The sequence below is a fragment of the Poromitra crassiceps genome (assembly GCF_964638095.1).
Source record: "Poromitra crassiceps genome assembly, chromosome: 13".
Lineage (NCBI taxonomy): Eukaryota > Metazoa > Chordata > Actinopteri > Beryciformes > Melamphaidae > Poromitra > Poromitra crassiceps.
Genome location: NC_139644.1, coordinates 14,114,801 through 14,126,125, shown reverse-complemented (window position 1 = coordinate 14,126,125; position 11,325 = coordinate 14,114,801).

The window sequence follows — 11,325 nt, the reverse complement described above, 5'->3', positions numbered from 1 at the left end:
TGTGCAAGGACTTAACCCTGCGGTACGGGCAGACAGACGCTCCGGGGGTCTCAAGGCACAAAAGACCCTCTCTCTGCCAAAGCTGCTGATCCACATGCAAACCATTACTATACCTCCACAATAATAGCCTCTATAAGTCATTTCTTCCCATTTATTAAATAGGCCTCCACTACTGCTCCCACCACCCCCGCACTCTATCAAACAGCTGTCTGTCCTTCCCCCATCTAATGAGCATTGTTGGGATCTTTCAGCCTGTTTATTGTATTGCAAAATCTTAGCAAGTCGTTTAGTAATGAATCTCAAAATCCTATTTTTCAAAAAAAAAACACATTAAAGACCCCCTAAAGTCAAAAATCTGTTGTTCTTCTTGTTCCTGCAGTTGGATGTTTGAGCTTCACTGTGCAGAATGATGTCTGTGCAGTTTGACAGTAGAAGACTGTTTTCATAATCATCTGCTGAAAGTGGAACGTTTTCTCAGAGCTCACTGAAAAGGACGTTTTCAACAAGCAAGATTTGTGACGTCACGAATCCTGGAGCCAATCCCTGTCCAGTATTCAGCAGTTAAAACCCCCAACATATTCTCCCTCCCAACTCGTCCTAGACTGTACATCGGTCAGGAAGTCACTTTGTCACGAGTGAGAATGTGTTGAAAGCCCGTGTTGTATGCTGTGATTGGCTAGTTATGTTCTAGATAACTCTGATTGATTGATTTGGATTTTTAAATGAGGGAGGAGGAGGGGAAGTAATTTTAAGAATTTTAACAAGATAATTTGTTTGTGGGGAAACAAAACCATCAGACACAAATTCTTATTCAAAGTAGAGTATTTTATACACATCTTGAAACGTGACTTTAGAGGGTATTTAAACTAGAACAGTGCATATCTCTAAACCCAACTGCGAAGGGCACCGCTACGGGACACACTATCTGATGGGGGAACAGACTTGGACACGACAGCTGTTAACGCTGGCTCCCGGCGTTAGAGTCAAAACGTTAAACGTACGTCACATTAGTGTTGGCGGGTTCTTTTGTTGGCATTTTCACCCACATTTGCACCACAGGTAAGACAATTGTGGTTTGTATTCATTCAATCAAACACTACAGCAGTGGTCATTTATAATAGTAACCTTCAATAATGTTAGCCAGACAGCCAGTCGGCTACCCGAAACCCAAGCCTTACCTAGTCTGTGGCAGGCCATATTTTACACTTTGTCGTGGGTCAAAACCTGACGTCCTTAGAAATGTTTGGTCTCATTTTGAACCGGAGCAACGGCAGATTAATTCCATACCTGATATGATATGATCCACTAAAGTTAGACACGGTACGAGATGAATACATTCCTGTTTCTGTTATCTTCACCATCATGTTGTTGTCCGTAGCGGATCACTTGCGCCGCTACCGGAGGGAGGAGTCATCAGTGAGACGGTCATTTTATAACAACAAAAAATCTAAAATAAAATAAAAAACGCAACCATGAGAGGTCGTTGAGCATACAGGCATAAATGTGCACTAAAAATATTAGGTTGATTGGTCGAGTACTATATGTAAGATTATCTGCGGACAGACAGATACACACTCACACACATCCACATACATGTGCTCACTGACGCATGCGTGCGCGCACACACACACACACACACACACACACACACACACACACACACACACACGACTGAACGCATGCTCCCTGCAGGCTTCTGCACAGGTGACATAATGCCACAGGTGACATAATGCCACAGGTGACATAATGCCACAGGTGAGATAATACCACAGGTGACATAATGCCACAGGTGAGATAATGCCACAGGTGACATAATGCCACAGGTGACATAATGCCACAGGTGAGATAATGCCACAGGTGACATAATACCACAGGTGACATAATGCCACAGGTGAGATAATACCACAGGTGACATAATACCACAGGTGACATAATGCCACAGGTGACATAATGCCACAGGTGACATAATGCCACAGGTGAGATAATACCACAGGTGACATAATACCACAGGTGACATAATGCCACAGGTGACATAATGCCACAGGTGACATAATACCACAGGTGACATAATGCCACAGGTGACATAATGCCACAGGTGACATAATGCCACAGGTGAGATAATGCCACAGGTGACATAATACCACAGGTGACATAATGCCACAGGTGAGATAATACCACAGGTGACATAATACCACAGGTGACATAATGCCACAGGTGAGATAATGCCACAGGTGACATAATGCCACAGGTGAGATAATACCACAGGTGACATAATGCCACAGGTGAGATAATGCCACAGGTGAGATAATGCCACAGGTGAGATAATGCCACAGGTGAGATAATGCCACAGGTGAGATAATGCCACAGGTGACATAATGCCACAGGTGAGATAATACCACAGGTGACATAATGCCACAGGTGACATAATGCCACAGGTGAGATAATGCCACAGGTGACATAATGCCACAGGTGAGATAATACCACAGGTGACATAATGCCACAGGTGACATAATGCCACAGGTGAGATAATGCCACAGGTGAGATAATACCACAGGTGACATAATGCCACAGGTGAGATAATGCCACAGGTGACATAATACCACAGGTGACATAATGCCACAGGTGACATAATGCCACAGGTGAGATAATGCCACAGGTGACATAATACCACAGGTGACATAATGCCACAGGTGACATAATGCCACAGGTGACATAATACCACAGGTGACATAATGCCACAGGTGACATAATGCCACAGGTGACATAATACCACAGGTGACATAATGCCACAGGTGAGATAATGCCACAGGTGAGATAATGCCACAGGTGAGATAATGCCACTGGCTTCCAATGGAAAGCAATCTGCTTCCAGCATTTTCTTGGATGAGGTGACATCTTGATGCTGACATGCCTCACTGAGCTGCCTCACTGAGCTGCCTCACTGAGCTGCCTCACTGACCTGCCTCACTGAGCTGCCTCACTGACCTGCCTCACTGAGCTGCCTCACTGACCTGCCTCACTGAGCTCCCTTACTGACCTGCCTCACTGAGCTGCCTCACTGACCTGCCTCACTGAGCTGCCTCACTGAGCTGCCTCACTGACCTGCCTCACTGACCTGCCTCACTGAGCTGCCTCACTGACCTGCCTCACTGAGCTGCCTCACTGACCTGCCTCACTGAGCTGCCTCACTGACCTGCCTCACTGAGCTGCCTCACTGAGCTGCCTCACTGAGCTGCCTCACTGACCTGCCTCACTGACCTGCCTCACTGAGCTGCCTCACTGACCTGCCTCACTGACCTGCCTCACTGACCTGCCTCACTGAGCTGCCTCACTGAGCTGCCTCACTGAGCTGCCTCACTGACCTGCCTCACTGACCTGCCTCACTGACCTGCCTCACTGAGCTGCCTCACTGACCTGCCTCACTGAGCTGCCTCACTGACCTGCCTCACTGAGCTGCCTCACTGAGCTGCCTCACTGACCTGCCTCACTGAGCTGCCTCACTGAGCTGCCTCACTGACCTGCCTCACTGAGCTGCCTCACTGAGCTGCCTCGGCCAAGGCAACACTGCACTGGAAATAAGTGAGGTGATCTCAGCTCATACACACATTTTAAGACTCAATACACGACTAACATGGCTTAAGACAGACGCTGTTGGCAGCGCAGCAGGCTTGCGGACTGCACCAAACTCAAAAGTTTGGAATTCCCACTTTGGTTACTCAACCTCTGTTGGACTTCCCAACAACTCAGCAGGTCGTAAAAGATCTCCTATACAAGACCCAGTCCATACCGCACTAATGTGTTGTTCCCAGTGGAGCAGCAGAACCAGTCTCCAGATCAGACCTGGCTCTTGATAATGCTAAAGGAGAGGAGGGTCTGGCTGGCCAGTGACTCACGGTGTGTGGATCTTGGACTGGACCGACGGGTTCTCATCGACATCCTCCAACAACCACCATCACTGAGAGGGGGTTTGTGGGTAATGTGTGTGTGAGAGAGAGAGAGAGAGAGAGAGAGAGCATGGCTATGTCTGTGTGTGCATGAACGTGCCGTAACATGTGTGTGTGTGTGTGTGTGTGTGTGTGTGTGAGTGTGTGTGCATGTGCGTGTGTGTGTGTGCGCACGCGCGTGTGTGTGTGTGTGTGTGTGTGTGTGTGCGTGCGTGCCGTGCGTGCGTGCGTGCGCGGCGCTCAGTGGCGGGTGGCTGTGAAGTTTGGGGAAGGGGTGTTGGCTGGCCCCCATGCAGACTTCCTCACTCGGCCGTGGGGTCGACAGCCACTTTGAAAGGCGGCATTGTCCCTTCTCTCTCTCTCTCTCTCTCTCTCTATCTCTCTCCCTCTCTCTCTCTCTCATCCCTCCCTTCCCTCCTCCTCTCCCCAGCAGAGTAAACACAGCCTGCAGCGGCTGAACGAGAGAGCGAGAGAGCGAGAGAGAGAGAGAGAGAGGAGGGACGAGCGAGGGGGCCGCAGTGAGGATAGTAGTACGCGCCGTGCCGCGGCGTGGCGTGGGGGCCGCAGTGAGGATAGTAGTACGCGGCGTGGCATGGGGGCCGCAGTGAGGATAGTAGTACGCGCCGTGCCGCGGCGTGGCGTGGCGTGGCGTGGTTAGAGTGACGGGAGGAGGAAGTGAAGAGGAAGAAGAGTCCTGGAAGAAAGAGAGGTTTGTGCGCCGTGTCCTCTTTAGCACCCCCTGTCCCACCCGAGTCCACTGGGTACGCTGCACTCCACCCATCCCGTTACCTCCGAGTCGCCCACTGGCCTTTGATGAGTGGCGGGTTAGGGTGAGTTAGGGGTGAGGTGAGGGGTATCAGAGAGGTGGGCTGGTGGGGTAGTAGGGTTAGGGTGAGTTAGGGGTGAGGTGAGGGGTATCAGAGAGGTGGGTTGGTGGGGTAGTAGGGTTAGGGTGAGTTAGGGGTGAGGTGAGGGGTATCAGAGAGGTGGGTTGGTGGGGTAGTAGGGGTGGTGCTCTGGTCAAAGGGAGGCTATCTGTGTGTTTGAACACCTCCATGCTTCCAGGCTCACATGGATCAGTACTGACCCCTGACCCCGCTCTGACCGGCTGATCTTTAGATCTAATCTGATCCAATGAGCTCTGTGCTGAGGAGGATCACATGTCGGCTGAGTCTGATGGCGCAGAAACCAGAGCGATGCGGGCAGGCAGGGCTGCGACTAATGTTATCTTCATCGTCGATTATTTTCTCGATTAATCGATTAGTTGTTTGCTCTATAAAATGTAAGAAAATGGTGAGAAATGTCGATCAGTGTTTCCCAAAGCCTAAGATGACATCCTTGTTTTGTCCACAAGCCAAAGATATTCAGTTTACTGTCATAGAGGAATAGAGAAACTTTATTTATTTTTTGGTCTGTGCACACATATGATATTCAGTAAGCTAAAAAAGAGTGAGAATAGAGAAACCTTTTTTTCTTCTAAAGAAGTTACTCAAACCAAGTACCAAATTAATTTATTAGTTGACAACTAATCGATGAATCGATGCAGCTTTAGATGTGAGAATATCAGAAACTACGAGGCATAAAATGATTATTACAGATTATAATGTTGTATAATGTAGTTTTCTGCAAGGGTTTTGGGAAGATAAAGTGTGTGTGTGTGTGTGTGTGTGTGTGTGTGTGTGTGTGAGACCCCCTCTGAGGTTGGCTGTAACTTAATCTGCCTCCTGCTGTGACCCTGGGAGGTGGTCTGTGGGAGGTAAACCATCACTCCCTGGAGCTCTTTGCTCTCACACACACACATACACATGAACACATATACACGTACACACACACACACACACACACACACACACACACACACACACACACACACACATGCACACACACACACACACACAGAGAGAGAGAGAGAGAGAGAGAGAGAGAGAGAGAGAGAGAAATAAAGAGGGAGAAAGAGACTCTCTGTATTGATTGGTGGGATTTTACCTCACCATACAGACAGCAGGGAGGTCCTCTGAAATCCACCCTCAACTGTAATAATAATACATAAACACACAAGCCTGCGTTCTAGTCAGTCCAAACTATCTGTGATGGGAAATTCAGTTTCAGTTCAAAATAATTCAGTTCAAATAGTGAAACTATTTGTGATGGCGCTGAGTGAAGCTAGCTCCAGTTAAGGTCGATAATGGCCATAGTAGCGTGAGTGGTCCCCCCCTCAGGCTGTAGGTCAGTGGGGGTCATGTCTCGACCTGCTGCTTTTTCCATCCACCAGGTGGGAGCGACGGGGTCAAAGGTGAATGGATGCAGTAATGGGTGTGGTGACGTGAACTCTGAACCCGACACATTTGGATTCCACATCTGAAAAATGTCGCCCCGGAGAGGAATAAAGCAACATGCACTGAGCAGGTTTTTCACGCTCACAACACAGTGATAGTGATAGTTTGAGTTAAGCATGAAAACACACCAAGTGTAGAAACTTCTGCTGCTAATCTCATTTTTGCTTAGACACAGATTGATATGGATTTATATCAAAGGTGAGTTTACTCAGGGAAGAATGTGACCCGATGAGATCCACACTTTATCGTCTTTAAGGTCCTTGCACGCACAGTCTGTTTTTTCATATGCCTTTTTTTAATCCGTCATCTGAAAACACAGCTCGTAAAAGGCTATTGACTGATGCGAAAAACTCGAACCTGTTCTGACGGACGAAAGTTTCGGAGTCAGTCTGTAAACATGAGTGACACAACATGAAGTCGTATTTATTTCCAAACGTGCGACAATTTCCGATGAAAAATAGGGAGTTGGTGTGCAAAAGCCTTTACTCTGATAAAATAATCAGAATAAAGTATCAGATTAGGACCAGATTATTATTAGTGTGTAATAGAGTGCTGCAGGAATGAGTCCTAAAACCCAGAAAGGAGTTAGCGTTTTAGTTTTTTTGTTTGGATGGGTTATTGGTTAGATGCCTGAAATCAAGTCTGTGGTTAACAAACATTTATCATACTTAGAGGTTTTGTTCAGCAAGATAATCTTTGTGATGAATGAACACCACTTTTATGATTTTTGAAGCATTTCCTGGGGATCACACAAAGTATCATAAACCTATGTTTGCTACAACTTATTTTCTGAAATAAATCCCATTGGCTTTCGAGGGAACCCAGGGTGATGCTAACCTCCGTGTTGGCCTACGTACGTCCTCATCCCTGCAGCGCTCTATACATTAACCCACCACATGGTTTTGCAGCCATGGTGGGAAAAACAGGCAGAACAATATGGTCGTCTCCTCGGCTTCTTCTCACTCTCACGTCTTTCACTGCTGACGTTTCTTGAGGTAACGGCCGTGAGTGACCCCACCTCCCCTGACACATCCACACCCTGACCACAGCCCCACTGTACCCCCCCCTCCCTCCCTGCCCGCCGCTGGTGTATCACTCAACACACACACACACACACACACACACAGACACACACACACACACACACACACACACACACAGAGCTGAGAGATTTTTTTCCTGCCTCCGTCCTCCGCGGCCAGCCGCCTCCTCAGACAGGAAACCTCAGTTTCCACTCCTCCTCCTCCTCCTCCTCCTCCTCCTCCTCCTGGCCTCTCTCTCTCTCTCTCTCTCTCTTTTGTTTTCTTCTCATTCTCAGCGCTCTGCTTCCTTCTTTCATATTGTTTTTCTCCTCCTCTCTTATCTTTCTCCTCTCACCTCCACCTCCTTCAAGTGGGTTTAACCTTGTCCTTTCTGACCCCCAGGGGGCAACACCTCTTTCCTTTCTCGGGGGGGGGGGGGGGATTTTACTGCCTCTGTCAATCTATACACCGCCCCCTGTCCCACCACGCCCCCATCACAAAAATGCATCCAGGCCAGGCCTGGGACGTAATATGCAGGATTATGTAATAGCAGCACAGCGCCACTGGGGGAAATGGAAGCAGGGGGTTGAATTGTCGGAGTAACGAGACAGACATGTGCACGCGCACATTTCAACACGGGGGGAGCGATAATAAGCATAAGATGGACACCTGTTCTGCAGAGAAGAGCCTTTAAAAAGAGACAGCTAGAGGAAAGCTATAAAGGAGGGAATGTGAGAGTGAGAGAATGGAGAGAGATACAGAGACAGGGAGGGAGGGAGGGATCTGAGACAACACAAGAAGCAGGGGAGAAGGGAGAGAGAGAGAGGGAAGGAGAGAGAGAGAAAGGGAGGGATAGAGAGAGAGGAAGGGCGAGGGAGGGAAGGAGAGAGAGAGGGAGAGAGAGAGAGAGGAAGGGAGAGGGAGGGAAGGAGAGAGAGAGAAAGGGAAAGAGAGGGAGGGAAGGAGAGAGAGAGAAAGGGAGGGATAGAGAGAGAGGAAGGGAGAGAGAGGGAAGGAGAGAGAGAGAAAGGGAAAGAGAAGGAGGGAAGGAGAGAGAGAAAGGGAGGGAGAGAGAGAGAGGAAGGGAGAAAGAGGGAAGGAGAGATAGAGAAAGCGAGGGATAGAGAGAGAAAGAGAGAGGGAGGGATAGAGGGAGAGGAAGGGAGGGATAGAGAGAGAGAAGGAGGGCGGGTGCAACAGGAAGCCTCTCAGTGAGCTAGCGATGGCCCCCAGCCAGCGCGCTCAGACACGGAGGAATTCCAGGCAGAGGGCAGGGAGGGAGGGAGAGAGAGAACCAGGAGGGCGGCGCTCACTTGCGGTTTGTGTCGTTAAAGGGGAGTGAGTGATATATGACTGCATTGCGCTTAAAGTGATATTTCTCTTAGGGTTGAAAATTAACCTTTTTTTTAAGATACATTAACTGACATGAATACCTTGAACAGTCTGACAGTAGCAGACCCAGGGACCAAAGCCACCACTGTGTTCATGCATGCGTTTTCAATTTGCTCTTGTTACCAATCATATCAAATTGGAAAAATTACTTTTTAGGTGCAGAGTACGTTTGTTAAATGTCTGGGCACACATATGGGATTCAGTGAGCAAAAAAAAATGTAGCATGAATTATAATCAGAAGAAAAAAATATAATGCCATGCAACGTTTACTGTGGAGTTAGGAGCATAGTGATGCATACACAAATGCATCGAGAAAAATCAATGAAAAAAGAACATAAACCACTCTGTGCAAAAACACACTGCTGACAGTGTTGTTGCAGATTTTGCTCAGACATGTGTTATGCTAATGGCAGAAATGTATGAAAATGGCATAAAATGAAGATTAGGGAGAGACATGGTCAGTGTTTCTACTTTAAAGGGACAGCTCACCCTAAAATCCAAAATTACCTGTTTTTCATGTAGTGCTATTTATCCATCTACATCGTTTTAGTGTGAGTTGCTGAGTTTTGGAGATATCAGGCGTAGAGATTTCTGCCTTTTCTCCAACACAATGGAACTGGATGGCACTTGGTGTGTGGTGCTCAAAACGGCAAAAACATACATTTGAAAAACTCAACAACAGCAATTGTCTCTTTCCAGAAATAATGACCCGGTTACTCAAGATAACACAGACCTAGTTGTGAGCAGTTTCATGTAGGAACTAACTAGTTGCTAGTGGGTGTAGTTCGGTCTAAAGAAAATCGTTCCTACATGAAACTGCACACAACAAGGTTTGTGGATTATCTTGAATAACCGGGTCATGATTTCTGGAAAGCGACATTGCTGTTGACTTTTTCAAATGTATGTTTTTGTCACTTCGACCACCACAAGCCGAGTGCCATCCAGTTCCATTGTATTTGAGAGAAGGCAGAAATCTCTATGTGGCTGATATCTCCAAAACTCAGGCAACTAACACAAAACGATATAGATGGATAAATAGAACTGCAGGTGAGAGGGAAAATATGTATTTTGGATTTTAGGGTGAGCTGTCCAGGGGGGGAACGCCTCTGAGACACTGACAGCATCCAGACAGACATGAGAGTAGAACAGCAATTTGACTCTGCCTGCCATATAGTGAGATTAAGCCACCAATGATTCTATAAACAGCATCTGATTGAGATTACACATTGTGTCAGTAAGCCTTATGGCCGGCTAAAGCCTGGATTATCACAGCACACACTGACCTAACCTGACTAGGAAGAGGGGCTGTGGGGGCTGGATTATCACAGCACACACTGACCTAACCTGACTAGGAAGAGGGGCTGTGGGGGCTGGATTATCACAGCACACACTGACCTAACCTGACTAGGAAGAGGGGCTGTGGGGGCTGGATTATCACACCACACACTGACCTAACCTGACTAGGAAGAGGGGCTGTGGGGGCTGGATTATCACAGCACACACTGACCTAACTTGACTAGGAAGAGGGGCTGTGGGGGCTGGATTATCACAGCACACACTGACCTAACCTGACTAGGAAGAGGGGCTGTGGGGGCTGGATTATCACAGCACACACTGACCTAACCTGACTAGGAAGAGGGGCTGTGGGGGCTGGATTATCACAGCACACACTGACCTAACCTGACTAGGAAGAGGGGCTGTGGGGGCTGATGTGGCTCAAGCTATGAATGGTAGGATGGATGGATGGATGAATACTGGGTTCTAAAGAGAACAACGCAGTATCAAATCACTATCATAATAATAATCCCTGCATTTTGGGAAGAAGACTTAATCCAGACTAGGGCTGGGTATTGGCAAGGACCTCACGATACGATACTGTACGTATCACGATACATGGGTCGCGATACGATTGTATCACAATACATTGCGATACAATACAATATTGCGATATATTGCAATAGTCTACATAATTTACTGAAAATAAAAAATATATAGATAAAAATACAACCCGCTGTGTACCACCCAGGTAGTGTAATAATATGTACATCACTTTATATTGATAACTTAGTGGACATATTGAGTCAAAACTACCGAGTGTCGAGTGTCTTACTGAACGCACTGAAATAAAAAGTATTCTTATTGTGTCACTGAACACACGACTGTGCAAAAAAATCGATACGGCGATATATCACGATATTGTTCTGAAATATCGATAAAGTATTGCGGAAAAAAGTATCGCGATATATTGCCGTATCGATTTTATTGCACAGCCCTAATCCAGACTGGAAATACCTTCACACTGAATATGCCCTACGATAAAGTAAATACACAAGGTGTAATAATAATATGTTGTATGTTATAGTATGTATGAGTTAGAAGAGGACAGAGCACGCCTCGCCTCGGGCTGTAAATATCATTAGCAATGATCACGTTTGGCATAAGAGCAATCATGCAAAGTATTTTGACAAAACAAAGGCAAAGAGACGGAGGGGGGGGCAGCACATTGGCATAAGAGTGGGGAAACTTCCCCAGGCAGTCACATGATTACACTCCCTATATGACATGTACAGTATGATTTGGGTGGGTGTACACGTGCACCAACATGTGTTTTAAATCACCGGTATGTTTTTC